This window comes from Trachurus japonicus, chromosome 3, assembly GCF_045865225.1.
Source record: "Trachurus japonicus isolate A0001 chromosome 3, Traja_1.0".
Taxonomy (NCBI): Eukaryota; Metazoa; Chordata; class Actinopteri; order Carangiformes; family Carangidae; genus Trachurus; species Trachurus japonicus.
Window position 1 is genome coordinate 1,066,868 of NC_140909.1, and position 17,698 is coordinate 1,084,565.

General features: G+C 42.5%; 1 protein-coding gene across 4 annotated transcripts in view; it reads right to left on the reverse strand.

Moving 5' to 3' along the window:
- The window catches only part of sema6d (semaphorin 6D), a 39,996-nt gene extending 36,053 nt beyond the window's left edge, over positions 1-3,943 (reverse strand). For all 4 annotated transcript variants that reach the window (XM_085804799.1, XM_085804783.1, XM_085804791.1 and 1 more), the window contains exon 1: positions 3,746-3,943. The gene's annotated coding sequence lies outside the window, so the exon portion shown is untranslated. The remainder of the gene's footprint in view (positions 1-3,745) is intronic.
- Positions 3,944-17,698: the final 13,755 nt, after the last annotated feature.

The following is a 17,698-nucleotide window of genomic DNA, read 5'->3' on the forward strand; positions in this document are numbered from 1 at the left end:
CTTTCCACTTAAAATAAGACTCATCACCTAAAAATTAACTTGTTTTTAGATCATTTTACTTGTTTCAAACTAATTTTCAATTGAAATAAGATGAAAAATCTGCCAGTGAAAGGAAGTTTTTTGTGCTTGTAATAAGAAAGAAAAACTTGCTCCACTATCAGATTTTTCTTCTCATTTTAAGTGGAAAATTTGCTTGAAAAAAGTTTTAAAAAAGTGTCTAAAAACAAGCTACTTTTAATGTGATGAGTCTTATTTTAAGTATAATTAGATTTATTTTGACTAGAAATGACATTTTGACTAGAAATAAGACAAATATTCTTGGTAAGATTTTGAGTTTTTGCAGTGCAGACACAGAGTCTGCTGCTGCTGCTGCTGCTGCACCGTGCTACAACGCTCTGAGCTCTGAGAGAGTAATCAAGAAGCAGCAGCCACACAGGACAGATCAGTGTTGGTTGGACTTGTTGCTGCAGAGCTGGGGGGGTAAAGGGGGAGGGGGGGGTGTGTGGGGGGGGGGCAATGCCACCTTAAACCGTCACAGTCACTGAGTGAAACAGGAGAGAGTTCTGCTGTGCTGCGCTGCTGGAGCACAAAGACCCACAAAGCTGCAGGTGTGACCCGCAAACAAAAGGAGCTTTGGGCGACTCAACAACAATGGAGCCCCACCCCCGATCAGAAGCCCCTCACACACACACACATACATTCACTCACACACACACTTGACTCCAGCACAGGGTCACACAGCAAAAAACTCAAAATCTTTCCAAGAACAGCCTATTTGTCTTATTTCTTGTCAAAACTAATCTATTTCCACTTAAAATAAGACTCATCACCTAAAAATGAACTTGTTTTTAGATCATTTTCACTTGTTTTGAACAAATTTTCACTTGAAATAAGTAGAAAAATCTGCTGTGCTTGTAATAAGGAAGAAAAACTTGCTCCACTATCAGATTTTTCTACTTATTTAAAGTGAAAAGTGTCTAAAAACAAGCTGCTTTTTATGTGATGAGTCTTATTTTTAGTAGAATGAGATTTGTTTTGACTGGAAATGAGACAAATACTGTATTCTTGGTGAGATATTTGAGTTTTTGCAGTGTAAAACATGTCATCAGTGGCCCCAGCGGCCGAGAATCGAAGTGAAGGACGCTGTCTGTCGGTCCCGGGTCACAGCTGCAGGTTAACAGCGGTCGTTCTGGGTCCATGAGTCCTCCTGACCCCCCATTACCCCCCCTCCACCCCCAACCAGCTGGGTCTGAACTGAACTGTTCTCCTGTCCTGACACCAACAACAGGTCCACCATGCAGAGTCCAGAACCTGAACCAGCTCGGTCCACATCTGGAGCAGATGTTCACAAACCAACCAACAAACCAACACTAACAACTAACTATGAGAGAATCAATGAGAAGCAGCAGCAGCAGGAACATTTAGAGAAGCAGAATCCACTGAGTTCTGCTCCGTTTACCCAGAACCTCCTTGTTCTGATTGAACTTTACAAAAACAACCTCTTCTGTTGTTTCTGCTCGTTTTCTTCATTTGGTTCATTTCCCTATAAAGCTGATAGAAGAAAGAAGAGAGAGACTACACCCTCTTCCTCCTCATTAAACCAATGGAGCGTCCTGTTTATCTCTTTATTCATTATTCTCCTCTTTATCTCTTCTTCTTTCTCCGTTTATTTCCTTTCTCTCTTTTCATTCTCTGCCCATTTGTCAACTTGTTTTTCTTTTTTCTTTTCCTCCGCTCCTCCGCTGCGCACTCGCTCCACGCAGCGGCAGCAGCAGCTCGGACTCGGGGCTGTTGGAGCTGTTTGTGCTGCCTGTGCATTGTGCTGTGCTGTGCTGGGGCTGGGCCGTGAAGGCATTCATTCAGGTTTTTTATCCGTGCTAAATCTTTTCAGGGCCCCTTTAGTCCACATGTTAGCACGGATACAAAAGACAACAAAGACGCGGGGGACAGCGGTGGAGTGACAGCAGCAGCAGAGACAGAGACGGGGCTGGGCGCAGCAGCTCAGCGCTTCTTCCTCTTTATCATCCAACATTACTGAATAATAAAGTTTATTCTTATTCTAATTATTATCATTATTAGGCCTATTATTATTAATAATATGAGTGTTGATAGGAGCGGAGGAAACAGAAACAGCAGGACGCGGAGGATCCAGAGGAAACCAACAGTGTCCGCTCTCTCTCATTGTCTCCGCTCCGTCTCTTGTCTCTCCTGCTCGAAGCTGCAACTTCATTTTAGAGGAAAAACCAGCGACATTTATAACTGAAGCTGCGAGTCTGAAGAATAAACTGATAAATGTAGATAAATTGAAGGAGGAGGAGAAGGAGAGAAGACTTGAAGAGGAGGAGGAGCAGAGCGGAGCGACAATGGCGAAGCTCTGATTTGACTCTGTTGAAATGTTTAACACATTTCTCTGCATGTGGATCGGAACCAGCTGCTTCTCTCTGGCTCTAGATTCTGGTTCTGCTCGGTTCGACTCGGCTCGGCTCGGTTCCGTTCGGCTGGACTCGGCAACACTCGGGTCCGTTCCGTTCCGCTCCGGACAGGACAGGACACCTACCTGGTTCTCTGCTGACCGATCCGACTGCTGCTGCTGCTGCTGCTGCTGCTGCTGCATGTCATATTCCTGAGTTTAATCCACAACACGGAGGGAATAGGTAGAGGTAGTCCTGGTCCTGGTCCTGGTGCTGGTTCTAGTCCTGGTCCTTAACCCGGTCCATCCGATCCAGAACCACTTCGCTTTGCTCTCTTTGATCCAGTTACGCACAGAACAGACTCGGACTGATCACTGATCTTCAAAGCTGCTGCCACGACCACACCAACCAACCTCCCCCCAGTCCCCCCCTCCTCCCTCCCCCGATCCCCCCGCCCTGCCCCCCTCCCTCACTCACTCACACACACACACACACACACACACACACACACACACACACACACACACACACACACACACACACACACACACACACACACCAGCCCCTTCACTATACTGTTAACTTTGGAAACCAGAGGGAAAACGCATCAACATTAACGACGCGCTGCTGTCCGAGCAAACAGCGCGCGGGTTAACGGGGGGGGGGGGTTAGAGACAACAGAGGGCGCGTGAAGCTCTCTCTCTCTCTCTCTCACACACACATGCATGCACGCGCACACACATATGCACGCACACACCGGGGGGAAATAAAAATAAATAATAGTAATAATGATAGAATTAAATAAAAAGAGCAGATTAACGCAGAACTCACTCGTCGCTGAGTCCGTTCACACAACAACACACCGTGATTCATCATCAGTGTTAACTTCTCACACACACACACACACACACACACACACGCACACACACACACACACACACACACACACACACACACACACACACACACACACACACACACACACACACACACACACACACTCTTTACGCTGCTCTCTCTCTCTATCAGCGGTGGATCGAGGCTCCCTCCGCGGAGCTCAGCCAGCCGGGATGAACGCACTCTCCCCGGGGTTAAAGTAAAGACCCACCACGGTCCAGTCCGGTCTGGTCCGGTTCAGTTGGGACCCCCCCCTCCACCCTTCACCCCCCACACACCCCCCTACCCCCCCTGCTGCTCTGTGGATCTCTGGACCCGGACTCTTAATACCAGTGAGTGAGTCCAGGACTTTCGCTGCGTTACTGCGGCACAATAAAGTCCGATCCAGGCTGCTGCTGCTGCTGCTGCTGCTGCTGCTGCACAAACCACTAACTCACCTCATCGGAATCGCTTTGTGTGTTGGTCCCGTTTTCTTGCCGTAAATCCAACAACACACAGTTGCAAAAAAAAAAAAAAAAAAAATCAGTGTATTGTATTTATAGAAATGTCCGTCCGCCGCGGTGGAGGTGGAGAATCAACTTCTCCTCCTGCTGAGAGAGAGAGAGAAAAACAAACTAATGCTCCGGCAAATGGTGTAACTCGAGCCGAGCTAAGTCAATCCATCCAGCCGGGGAGCGGAGAGCTGCAGCCTCTCGACCAATGAGCAGCGGCCTGGCTGCTGTCCCTCCCCCACCGGCCAGCTCCCTCTCTCTGCCTCTCTCCGGCTTCCTTCCTTTCTCTCCTACAGCCCCCCCTCTTCTCTCCTCCTCCTCCCTCTCTCTCTCTCGGTTCTCCTCCTCTCCCTCTCTCCGGTGTGACCCCGTGTTGCCTGCCCTTCTGTTAAACCCCCACCCCCCCATACCTCCTCTTCCTCCTCCTCCTCCTCCAACCATCTCTGCTGAGTGAAACGCTGCTTTAGAAAATGTTGGGGTTTGAAACTGGAGACGGTTTAACTCAGATGTGCTGCTCTGACTCAGGACAACGGGGAGAGTTCAACACAACATGAAGCTGAAACACACAAAGTCAAACACACACACACACACACACACACACACACACACACACACACACACACACACAGAGAGAGAGGCATCATGCAAACGTGTGGTCACCCCCGTTCGTGCACTGCAAAAACTCAAACTCTTACCAAGAACATTTGTCTTATTTCTAGTCGAAACAATCTCATTCTACTTAAAATAAGACTCATCACATTAAAAAGCAGCTTGTTTTTAGACACTTTTTACTTCTTTCAAGCAGATTTTCACTTGAAATAAGTAGAAAAATCTGATAGTGGAGCAAGTTTTTCTTTCTTATTACAAACACAAAAAACTTGCTTTCACTGGCAGATTTTTCCACTTATTTTAAGTGAAAACTTGTTTGAAACAAGTGAAAATGATCTTAAACCAAGATGACTTTTAGGTGATGAGTCTTGTTTTAAGTGGAAAGAGGTCAGTATTGAGTAGAAATGAGACATTTTGGCAAGAAATAAGACAAATATTCTTCAAAAGATTTGGGGTTTTTGCAGTGTGTGAAGACTTCAGCAAACGAGCTCCAACAGGCAGAAAGTTCAACATGAAACTCTCTTTTGCAATATTTTAATCAATATCAGTTTATATTTTTTCCTTAAAGGTATAATATGTAGGAATTCCCCCCATCTCGCGGTGCGGTTGTTGTATCTGAACGTATTCTTGATGTTGCATTCACGTGAAATGGGGCAGACGTCAGACAACAGACGCTGCATGTAACAGGATAAAGTGTTATAAACAGCACTACTTTCTTCAGTGGTAAATAATCCTTAAAGTTACAGTTCCCCCCGTTATAACACTGCTACCTGACTCAAGAAGTCCCGTCACAGAATAATAATAATAATAATACACCTGTTAAAGGGAGACTTCACCCAAAATCGATAATTCACCAATCATCTACTCCAGGGTGTCCGCGGGGTCTTGAGAAGTATTACAAGGTGATAAATCAATTTGGGGAAAATTAAGACCCTTAAAAAGTATTAAAAGAGTTTTTACACAACTTTATAAAATAAGTTTAATTCTATTCTATTCTCTTTTTGAATGTTCATATTTTTACCTTAAAATAAAATAAAAATCTGATCACAAAAAAAAAAGTTTTATTTTTTTTAGATTAAAGCAGAAGTAAGCGATCCGGTGGTTTTGGCTAACTTCCTGTCAGCCGATGGAGTTAGCAGTCCCCGCCCTCGTCCCTACGTCACCACATTCACGCGCATCCCTTGGCTGCACACAGAGAGGACTGCCCCTTTATGCCGTTCTCTCTCCTCATTGGATAAAGGTTGTAGGATACAAGGAAAGTTTTCTCCTCGGCTCAGAGCAGAGCAGAGTGACTGACAGACCCGTGTTTCAGACCAAACACTCTATAGAAGTGATTGCTGTCGGAAGATACAACTATTTAAGACTTATATTAACACAAATATTCACCTTACTTCTGCTTTAAGACTAAAAAAGGGCAGGGCACACACACACTATATTAAAATGTAAAGTGAATGTGTCATGTGTGTAACTTTATGTCTTTTGGATCATTTCATCTTCCACTTGAACAAACTTTGGTCCTGTTCAGATCATTTCACCACAGCTCTCTTACACTGTTTGTCAGGTCTACTGTATAGGTTTATTCATGGTGTGTGTGTGTGTGTGTGTGTGTGTGTGTGTGTGTGTAAACACGCGGCCGTCGTATACGCATGTGAATCTGAAGTCGTCATTGAACGTGTCGGGTCGTAGCAGCAACAATAGAAGCTCATTCGCTCCATCAGAGGAGCAGCTCAGGACAGATGTGTGAGAACCTCTTCCACATGGACACACACACACACACACACACACACACGCACACACGCACACACGCACACACACACACACACACACACACACACACACACACACACACACACACACACACACACACACACACACACACACACACACACACACACACACACACACACACACACACACACATATAAACTCCTGACAGGCTCCATTATGAGCTGTGAAAGTGGATCTGCATCTCAATACTGGCACAGGAAACACCAGTTTGATCCTGGTTTGGCTGCTCTCTCTCTCTCTCTCCTCCTCCTCTCTGTGATTCCTTCCTTCCTTCCTTCCTTCCTTCCTTCCTTCCTTCCTTCCTTCCTTCCTTCCTTCCTTCCTTCCTTCCTTTCTTCCTTCTAAACCTGCACGATACCAAAATGTCCAATACAATGTGCGATGACAGTTTAGTTTAGTTTTTAATATCGCAATGACGATGCAAATGAGATTAATTGGTCAGCCCTCCATCCTTCCTTTCTTCTGTCCTTATTATTATCTTCCGTCCTTCCTTCCTTCCCTCTTTCCTTCTTTCTTTCTTTCCTTCCTTTCTTCCTTCTTCCGTCCTTCCTTCTGTCCTCCCTTCCTGCCTTACTTTCTTCCTTCCATCTTTCCTTTTTCATCCTTCTTCCCTTAATTTCTTCCTTCCGTCCTTCCTTTCTTCCTTCCATCTTTGCTCCTTCCTTCCAACTTTCCTTACTTTCTTCTTTTGTTCGTTCCTTCTTTCCTTCCAACTTTCATTTTTTCCTTCCTTCTTCCCTTCATTTCTTCCTTCCTTCCATCCTTCCTTCTTTCCTTCCTTCCGTCTTTGCTCCTTCCTTCCATCTTTCCTTCCTTCCTTATTTTCTTCTTTCCTTCCTTTCTTCCTTGCATCTTTCATTTTTTCCTTCCTTCCTTCTTTTCTATCTTTCTTCCTTCCATTTTTCCTTTTTCCTTCCTTCTTCTCTTCATTTCTTTTTACCTTCCTTTCTTCCTTCCGTCTTTGCTCCTTACTTCCATATTTCCTTCCTTCTTTTCTTACTTTCTTCCTTCGTTCCTTCCTTTCTTCCTTCCATCGTTCCTTCCTTCCATCCTTCTTTTCTTTCTTCCTATCGTCTTTCATTTTTTCCTTCCATCCTTCCTTCCTTCCTTCCTTCCTTCCTTCCTTCCTTCCTTCCTTCCTTCCTTCCTTCCTTCCTTCCTTCCTTCCTTCCCCTGCTGTCGTCCCAGGTTACGGTGTGTGAAGCCCTGTGTCCTTTGGGGCCTGAATCAGCAGCAGCATCTATTATTGTGTGTGTGTGGGGGGCGATGGGGGTGACGTGGGGGGTGATGGGGTGATGTGGGGGGGTTATGGATCAATGTGTGGAAGATCTTTGCAGCGATGCAGAAGCCAGCGAGTGTCAGGACGGGTCAATGGACGTATGGATCTGTGGGTGTCTGAGGGTGATTGGTGGGGCTATCGATCCGCCGGTTCTTTATCCAGAGAGATGACGGTTTCATCGGGGCAGAAACGGCAAAGTGACACCATCACACGAGATTTTAATGGTTTTTGTTACATGAACGTAAATGAACTTTAACAATTCTTCATCTGCTCCCAACACATTCCTCTGCAATTTAAAACGAACTGTCACCGCTGCAGAGAGATTAAAGGATCATTAACTCTCTTTATGAGTCTTCCTACGCTGATGATGACTCATACATCCCATAATATACAATTTCATCACCGAGTGATTATTTAAGGAAGATTCAAAGACAAGAGCTGCATTCAAATTTTGACCAGCGTAGCAGATCTTTGTCTTTAATCTAAAAAAAAATACAACTTTTTTTGTGATCATCATTTTTATTTTATTTTAAAGTCCCAGTATGTAACTTATTTAGCTTTTTATTAGCAAAAATCAAACCTGTCTTTCATAAATCCGTATTTCACTGAAGGTGAATCACAGCTGCATACAAATGAAAGCTTTCTGGTTCCTTAGAATGAGTTGTTACAAGTCGTTACAAATACATAAGTGGGCGACGCACCGAACCGAGGCGGCCATGTTGCATCGTGACCGTAGGTAACCACGGAAACGGCCTGTTAAAACTGTCACCACTGTGTAGTGTGAGGAAGGACGGAGGCACCGGTGTTGCATTCAGGTGCAGTCAGGCAGACGGCCGTCAGCAAACCAACCGGATGTCATTTTACTCCACCAGAGAAAGACGGTAAAACAATACCACATCACCATGACAACATGTTGTTGTCATATTGTTTTACCTCGTGCTGGCGGACCACTTGTTTACATAGACGCTTGTTTATCCTGTTACATGCAGCGTCTGTTGTCTGTCTGACATCTGCCCGATTTCAGGTGAATGCAACATCAAGAATACGTTCTGATATGCAACCGCACCGCTAGATGGGGGGAATTACTACGTATTATACCTTTAAGGAAAAAATCTAAACATACAAAAAGAGAATAGAATAGAATAAAACTTTATTGACACCCCCCCACCCCCAAGAGGGAAATTCATACTGTCGCAGGGGCAGGAAAAAATACAACATAAATACAAAACATCAGTGTCAGTGTTCTTTTTTTTTATTTTATTTTTAAAATTTCTTTCTTCAGTTCATCCATCTCATACTAACCCACACAAACCAAAAATAAATAAAATAAAAACACATAAAGGACAAAGCATACCTTCTCATGTGTACATATAATGGGTAATACGTTGTTAGGTGCTATTACTGGTAATCAAGTCAGCAATAATAACCTAATACAAGTATCCAGTGGGTAATAGTAAATAACTAAGAATAATAATAGTAAAAGTAATAATAATGATAAAGGGGAAAAAACACTGACTTTGTGTCAGTGTTCTTATGTGCAACAGTAACAATAAATATAGAAAATAAATTAAAGAAGAAAAAAAGAAAAAAAACTGGTGTATGCACATATTACAAAAATAGAGCACAAGATATACACACATATACGCATTACAATAAATAAATGAATAAAAAGTATAATAAACTCAAAGCGCAGACGGAGCAGATGGATGGAAGACAAAGGTCTGACGCTGAGGAGGAGGACGAGTGGAGATGGAGAGAAGGATGATGGAGGTGGAGACTGATGCACATGGACACAGCACAGACGGCCCCTGACACCCTCATCTGGTCCCTTGGGCCCCGACCCCCCCCTGTGGAGAGTAGGTCGACCCCGGGGGGCGTGTGAGGGTGATGCCCCCGGGTGTAGAGGAGAATGTGAGGGCTCGGCCCGACCAGGGAGAAACCCACCCTACACTCCCTTATTTACTGCTGAGATGCCTCTGCAGATGGCCGCGTGTCAACGGGGGGGGGGGGGGTCGGATGTTTTCCTTCCATTTCATCAGCAGCAAGGGGGCAGTTGTCGGTCTGACAAGTGAAGCTCACTTCCGCGTTCAACAAACTGCAATCCCCTCTTCTTCCTCTGGGGGCTGGTGTCAGAAGGGAGCATTCTCCATAGACCCCCATGTTAAAATCACTGACTTTACATCCTCAGTAAACATGTTAAAAGCCTGGTGTCAGAACGTTTTTTCATCTCAATCGATAGTTTCTACCCCCGCACACACTCTGAGGGGGGTGGATTTTTTTTTAACTCTACCGTTTTACTAGCCTAGAAATCTAGCTGCACCCTAGAGGCAGCAAAAATATTTGCTCCGTAGGTGGGTCTAGAAACGAGCCATAGGAACTTTTTGAGTCTCGAACACTGATTGTGTTCACCAATCACAGCGCTCTATCTGTTTAGAGAGTCGTTGGGCGGCTTAACGCCATGACGACATACATTTTAATTGGCTTGTCAGGCTAACGACATCCTGCTCTTTGCTCTGATTGGTCGCAGCGCTACCCTATTGGTGCAGAGGCAGTTTGAAAGACAGCCTTCATCCGCCCCCTGGATTGAGCCGAGGTCTACCGCTCGTTTCCAGACTAGACATTTTAGTGATATAGTCTGGCTTGTCAGGCTACCGTTTTACTGTTATTAGGTTAAAACTCTGGCCAATCAGGGCGCGGAAATGTTGAGTGACAGGTCGGAGCAGCTCCGTGGACAGCTGCTTCAAGGCCAGTGGGCGGGTTCTCGGCCGGCCAATCCAACATGGCGCTGTTCAGGCCGCCATGTTGGAGTCATAAAAACGACTCCCCAAAACCAATGGGGGACGTCACGGGTGCTACGTCCATATTTTTTACAGTCTATGGCTGCCCCCCCCCCCGACCAAAGATTTTCTTGGTCGACCAGTAGTCGTCATTTATGGTGATTAGTCGACTAAAGCTGCTTTATACCTCCAGATCTGGACAAAATTCGTCCGTCCGTACCAACCGTTGTCTCCGTAACTGGCCTACATACCTCCGTCCGGTTTCACCGTTTTTATGGACGTAACGCAACTTATCCTCTAGGGGGCAGTGTGTGTCATAAGTGACAGCGGCAATGACACGGCAAACGTTGCCATGTCAACGACGCTTTCATTACCGGCACCAACATTAAATGTATGCACCCTCTCACCAAGTCACATATCTTCTCCAAATTTTGCACCGTTTTTAAATGTTCAATGTTTACTCTCGTCTTCTCCTTCTTCTTTGAACCTACTCTCTTCTTCGCCAATTTTCTTAATGGAGTGACTTTTGAAAATTTGTTTGAAACAAGTGAAAATCTTCTAAAAACAAGTTCATTTTTAGGTGATGAGTCTAATTTTAAGTGGAAATAGTTTAGTTTTGACTAGAAATGAGACATTTTGACAAGAAATAAGACAAATATTCTTGGAAAGACCTGTCAGTGAAGACAGGTCTGATTATAACAACATGTCCAGGTCCAGCAGCGCCGCCGTGCTAACCAGGGTAAAAGGCGTCAAGGCCGAGCCTCCTGCACACTGACCTCTGATTGATTAAGAGGCCGTAACGTTTGCGGCCTCGCCCCTCCCCCTCCTCCCCCTCCCCCGACCCCCCACCCTGGACACCATTTGTCACCTGACTGTGCAGCTCTGTTCAGCAGCTTTGTGTCTCTCTCTCTCCAGTTCCACATTCAGAGCTTCTTCTGCTCTAAACCGGCCGCTCGGCTGGATGCTGCAGGGCCACCCAGGTCAGAAGTCTGAAGTCTGTCCTCTCCCTCTGCTGCTCTAAAGCCTTTTGGATCCGAACAGACACCAAATGTTTCTGGATCGGAAGAACAGACACCAAATGTTGAGTTACAACACGACACAATAAACTACACATGAACCCCACCAGGCCAGACACACAGGCTTCAATCTCATTATCAAGGAGGAAAATGATAAATGTGCACATTAGTCACTTCCTGTTTTAATTAGAATTACCCCCCCCCCACCACCCCCTATACCCCCCCCCCCCACTATAATTATAATGTCAAACTAACACCGAGCCATCAGGAAGCCGGGCGGGGCAGCGTGAGCCGACTCTAACACACAACGTGTCCTCCCAAATGGACACACGTCCCAAATTACTAATGGAGCAGAAATCAATAATCAATGCTGCTGATGTGGGTTTGTTGAGGACAGACCTCATCAATACTTACAGGCCGACTGTGATTGGCTCTCGCTCTAAATAACAGCAACACACACATTCATACTAGTATTGTTATTGTTATATGCTGATAGTAAAAAGTGAGCACTGTGACTTTAAGAACAGTTATGAGTCAGATTATTATATTATACAGACGTTTATTATTATTATTATTATATTATATACAGCGTTATATTCATATTATATTATATTATATACAGAGTCATATTATTAAATTATAAACAGAGGTATACTATTATATTATATTATATACTATATAATATACAGATGTATATTATTATTACATCATAAACATAGGTATACTGTTATTATATTATATACAGAGTTATATTTTACATTATAAACAGAGTTATGTTATTATTATATACAGAGAAATATTATTAGATTATAAACAGAGGTATACTATTATATTATATTATATTATATTATATACAGAGTTATATTACTATATTATATACAGAGGTATTATATCATAAACATAGGTATACTGTTATTATATTATATACAGAGTTATGCTATTATACTATAAGCAGAGGTATATTATTATATACAAAGTGATATTATTACATTACAAACTGAGGTATATAATTATTATATCATATACATAGCCTATATTATTATTATTCTATTCTAAATAGAGGTATATTATTACATTATATTATAATATATTTTATACAGATAGTATTACAGTATATCATAAACAGAGTTATATTATATCATATACATAGCCTATATATTATTCTGATTCTATTGTAAATAGAGGTCTATTACCTGTGCTGTAGGTGAGCCTCGTGCCCCAGGCTGCAGAGTTGATGGTTCTTCCTCCAGTCGACTCCATCAGCTGCGTTTATATCAAATCTAAACCGGTAACCAGAGGTCAGAGGAAGGTGACGCCCGTCGACGGCTCTGAAACACGTCTGTGTCATTTCAGTGAAACGACCTGTGCTCTGTTTTTACCCACATTTCATCCTTCACCTTCCTCCTTCCTCCTCCTCCTCCTCCTCCTGCTGCTGCTGTTGTATGAGATGATTGTATAAAAGGAGCGAAGCAAATCAGTTTAGTCGTGACTTGTTTCCAGCTCTGAGTTTAAGGAAATTACAGTATCTGGTTGTGCTTTGACACTTTGTCGTCTGCTGCTGCTGCTGCAAGGAAACTCAGAGGACGGTCTGGAATAAATTCAGATGTAATGTAATAGTGTTTATTAGAGATTTTTTCTTGGAGAAAATGAGAATGCTAATCGTATTCATAGCTGGAGCTGCGGGTAATTTGCCAGCCTGCGATAAGCTGCCGTATCAATGTGAACCGCAGATGATTGAGTGACACACATGACATTTCCCACTCATTATTTATTGATCCCGTCTCAGGTCCAATCTAAATGTTTTAATCTGAGAGCAGAGTGAGCTGCTGCTGCTGTGGGAGGGGCAGAAGTTTGATCACTTCTGATCAGGCTCATCACGATACCAATACCAGGGAATTTCCACGATTCTCGATATGTATTTGATACCACAATATCCTGTGTTTGGGTCGGTCTTGACTCGAATCTTAAATCAGCTAAAACACATTAAAACCAGTGATTCATCATCCCATTTGTTTCTCATCTCTTGGCGACGTTGTTCGTCTCCTTTATCCATGAAACGGTTGGTTCTGCACTTATGATTTCAGTTTTAACTCTCATTACTGTTATTATCGTTATAAACCGACCCTATCAACATAAATGTCATCATTTTAACCAGAGCATTTCATAATTTTGTGAATTTTTGTTTAAATAGAAGTTCCTGACAAAGTCAAAAAGTCCTGATGCAATAAACTAATGTATGCGGTACTCTTATGCATTAAAAACTTCAAACACTCAAAACACTGTGCATGTATCAATTTACTGCAAGCTTTCAGCCATTGTGACCTTCTTCATGCATTAAGAACTTAAAACGGGTCGGTGGCGAGTCGACCCTAACACAAGAGGAAGGTTAAAAAAAAAAACAGAACCCATGTGCTTCTACTTTACTTTTCTTTCTTTTGAACTGTTTCATATCAAACTTTCTTCTATTTAAGTTTCACTATGATTCTCAAACAGCACAGAATGTAAAGAGCAGCAGCAACACAATGTTAAAGGAGAATTCCGGTCATTTTTTACCGCTAAATCGTTGTCCTGATGGTCCAGTGTTGGGGGGAGCAAAAAAACGGCACTAAAATTGCTGCAGGCAAACCAGAGTTACACCATGGCTAGACGGCGCTAGCGCTAGCGACAACGCTAAAGTATGGGGGCAATTCTTTCACTGGGTGACCATCAGGACAATGATTTAGGCAAGGCAATTTTATTTGTATAGCCCGTTTTTACCAACAGTTTGTCTCAAAGGGCTTTACATGGCATCATAACAACATCCTCTGTCCTTAGACCCTCACATCCACTGAGGAAAAACTCCATGGAAAACCCTTTTAACAGGGAAAACCAGGAGAAACCTCACGCCTAGGATCCACTGGCGTCAATGCGATTTCTTGCCAGACGCGACGCCTCCAAAAAAACGGACGCTTCGGTAGGCGGGAACACAGACCGGCGAGTTAACGGACAGTGGACAAACAGACCCCCGCCCCCCCGAGCTGTTCTCTATCTCGCTCCCCATTGGACAGTGACCCTGCGTCGGACGCGTTCATTTGCATAAAGTTGAGCTCCGGTCAACTTTTTGACGCGCCGCAACTGCTTGAACGGACGCGCCGCCTACCCAGAATGCTTTGCGGGCGCGTCATTAAAGGGATGACGGTCCGTCCAAATCTCGCGTGATTTGCAGTAACCGCACTGACGCATGCTGACGCCGGCGCAAATCACGCGAGATTTGGACGGACCAGGAAGAGGAGCTTCGAGAAGCTTCCGCTACAAACAAGCTTAAAATATAGACTTATTTAATTTTTTCGGGACAATTACGCAATTTGGGGCTTCAGCACAAGACGGACATTACATACACTGTAAACCCGAATAAGTTAGCAGAACTCAAAAAAAGTAAGGCAATCAGTTGCCACAATTTTTTTGAGTTCACAAACTCAAACATTTGAGTACATCAGAACTTAAATATATGGAGTTTATGTTAAGTGTAATTTTAAATTATCAGTAAATTAAATTAAAGATTAAGCCAACTCAAAAACTTTCAGTACATGCTACTCATAATATTAATTTATCTTTCTCATGGGAATAATTTAACAGAACTTAATCATTTCAAGTATGAAAACTCAGGATTTCATGTTCAATAAACTCAACATTTATTTGTTTCTTGTTTCAATATTCTGATTACACACAACTCAAAAACATTGATTGTTAAACTCAAAATCATATACCTCCAAACTTAAAATATTTGTGGCAACTGATTGCCTCACAAATATCAAGTAATCTTGACTTAAAAGACAAAAAAAAAAAACACATCAAATTAAAAGTCAATATTTTTTCTATTCAAATGTTTGGTAGAAACTTTTCTTGCCAAGTATTTTAGTACAAAATACATAAGATAAAAAAAACAAAAAAACAATTGCATTGGGCCATCGGACTTAAACATAAATTACTTTAACGCTGTTACCTACAAAGGCAATATGATGTCTACTTCTGGTCATCTTGTTTATGCTTTAAGATGAAATAGTGGATTTAACACACACTGCATGTAAGTTTAACAATAATAAAATATAAATTACATTAACAAGTACAAAGACAGAGTGTACGTGCCATTTTGCTGAAAACCAGTTAAACAGTAAACATGGACCATGACATATTCTTGTTGTGCACTAAGTCTATGTTCAAAAAGAGTGAGCCATCGGAATCCACCAGTCCTTGACAGATCTCTAGTTACACATAAAACATGATGGCATTTTTGAGAGTCTGTAGCCTGGGTAACAGTCATCCAGACCAAGTAAGATTTTCTGTGTGAATTCAAAAGTTTTGGTCGGTCCCTTGGGATTGCTGAGATGTTGTGCATAGATCAGGCAGAACATTACCAGGAAGTCATCAGCAAGCCTGGGAAGGCTGACAACCACATCACCCTCTTGGACGACAGATTCTCACTGGGTGGTAGTGAACTGGACATGTGGCATTGTCACTGATGGTTGTAGAGAGGACCACTGGTGCATTCCCCAGGACTGGCTCATCCATGTCATCCTAAAAACATAAAAAGGAAGACATATACTAATCACATTTACTGAGATGTGTGCCACTGTTAGGCTAATGATAGCTACTTGATTTCATCTGCAGTGAAAGAGGCACAAAAAGACACTTCAGGTTTCTAAACATCTTGTCAAAAGTTTGCAGTTGAAACACTGAAAATATGAATTGGCCAAGTTACATTACAATAGGTCTGATATTTCTTTACTGGGACTTACCACACATGCTCTGAAAGATCCAGGGACTTCCTCACACAAAGACACAGGAAGGGCATGAAGAACGGTGGTGCTGCTTGTGTGGACATCATGTAATTCCTAATAAGATTAAAATAGTGTAAGTACTGTGACACGTTTACACACAATGCCAAACAGTCCCACCCAATTGCCACCACAATGATATCTGCACAATAATCAACTAATAATCTGCTGGTTTACCTAGTGCAATTGTGGAATACAAAATATTATTTGAAGCATTCAACTCCAAACACTGCACCAAGACTTCACCTGTGAAATGTATAATCACCTGTGTATCATGGACTTTAAATGTCAGCCAAAGCATCTACTGTCTTACCAGTTTTGGAAGCTCTCAGTCTCACTGAGGTCATCAAACGAGGAGTGCGACAATCAAGCTCAGCATAGTGTTAGGACGGTTCTCGTTACGGGTAGTTATCCGTTGGAATGCCACATACACCTGCACTGAGGAAGAGACAGTACAGCAACAGCAATTAATTATTTTAAGATGAATTAAATTAGGCAACACTAGACACAAAAGTGATATAAAGTACTGGCAAAGATAAAAACAGACAAAAGAGTTGATCAACGTTACCTCAGACTGCATATGAAGAGCAGGCCAGAGGTCCATGATATCTTTCATTGGTGGACCAGTCAAGTCACTAGTGGTATATTTGTTGCAGCAACCTGCAGCAACACACACATAAAAGAAATATTATTTTACAGGATACCTGTCATGAACTTTAAACTTTCATTAGAACTGCAGTCATATTCCTCATACTAAGAGTACAACAAAATAGTACAATAAATCAGATGGATTAGATGTTTCTCGGACTGTCCAATCTGCAACATTTTAAATAAATGTAAATACATGTTTTATGTTATTTAATTTATATACAGGCTGTTGAACTGAATTTGCAAACTGCATGTCATAAGCATAGATTCAAGGGTGTGTTTAATATGATCATGCAGTGATCGCCTATCTGTGGTGAGCAGTAAACCAAAACCACTCCTTGAAACTCTGGAAAAAGTTGGACCAGTAGCATAAATTATTCTCCTAGCAATCACAATAAAAGCCATTTTATTTAACCAGTTAATTTAACATGCAGAGAATAACTTTAGCCTAGTGCTAGAGTTATTTTCTGCTTTCACGCACAACACATATTTAACTTAACTTACTTCTATTGTCTACTTTGACAGTCAGACATAACTGAAAAATAACAAATATAAATCTTGTAATAAATAATTGAATCAAAAACTGCCTAAATGCAGTCACAGTGGGTGTTTTCACACGTGCTGCTGGTGGTATAACGTTGACTTACTTATACATAGTTCATTTTTAATCCCCTACTGCGCTGCTCATTTCAAACGGACCGCTCCGCGCTAATGGTGCTAACAGAGCTAACCGTGCTAACCAAGCTAAAGGAGCTAACAACACTAATAGTGTCAGGACTCAGTACTCACCGATACTGGTATCGGAATCGGAACATCTACCCATATAAGATATCACCAGTTTTTTTTTACAACTACATTAGCCGTGTAACACGGCGGGATGACTTTCCATGTTAGCTTGCTAGCTTGCTAACCTGACGGTTAACTGTTTTGCATGACGCACTCTGTCCGTTTTAAAAACAAGTTAAACC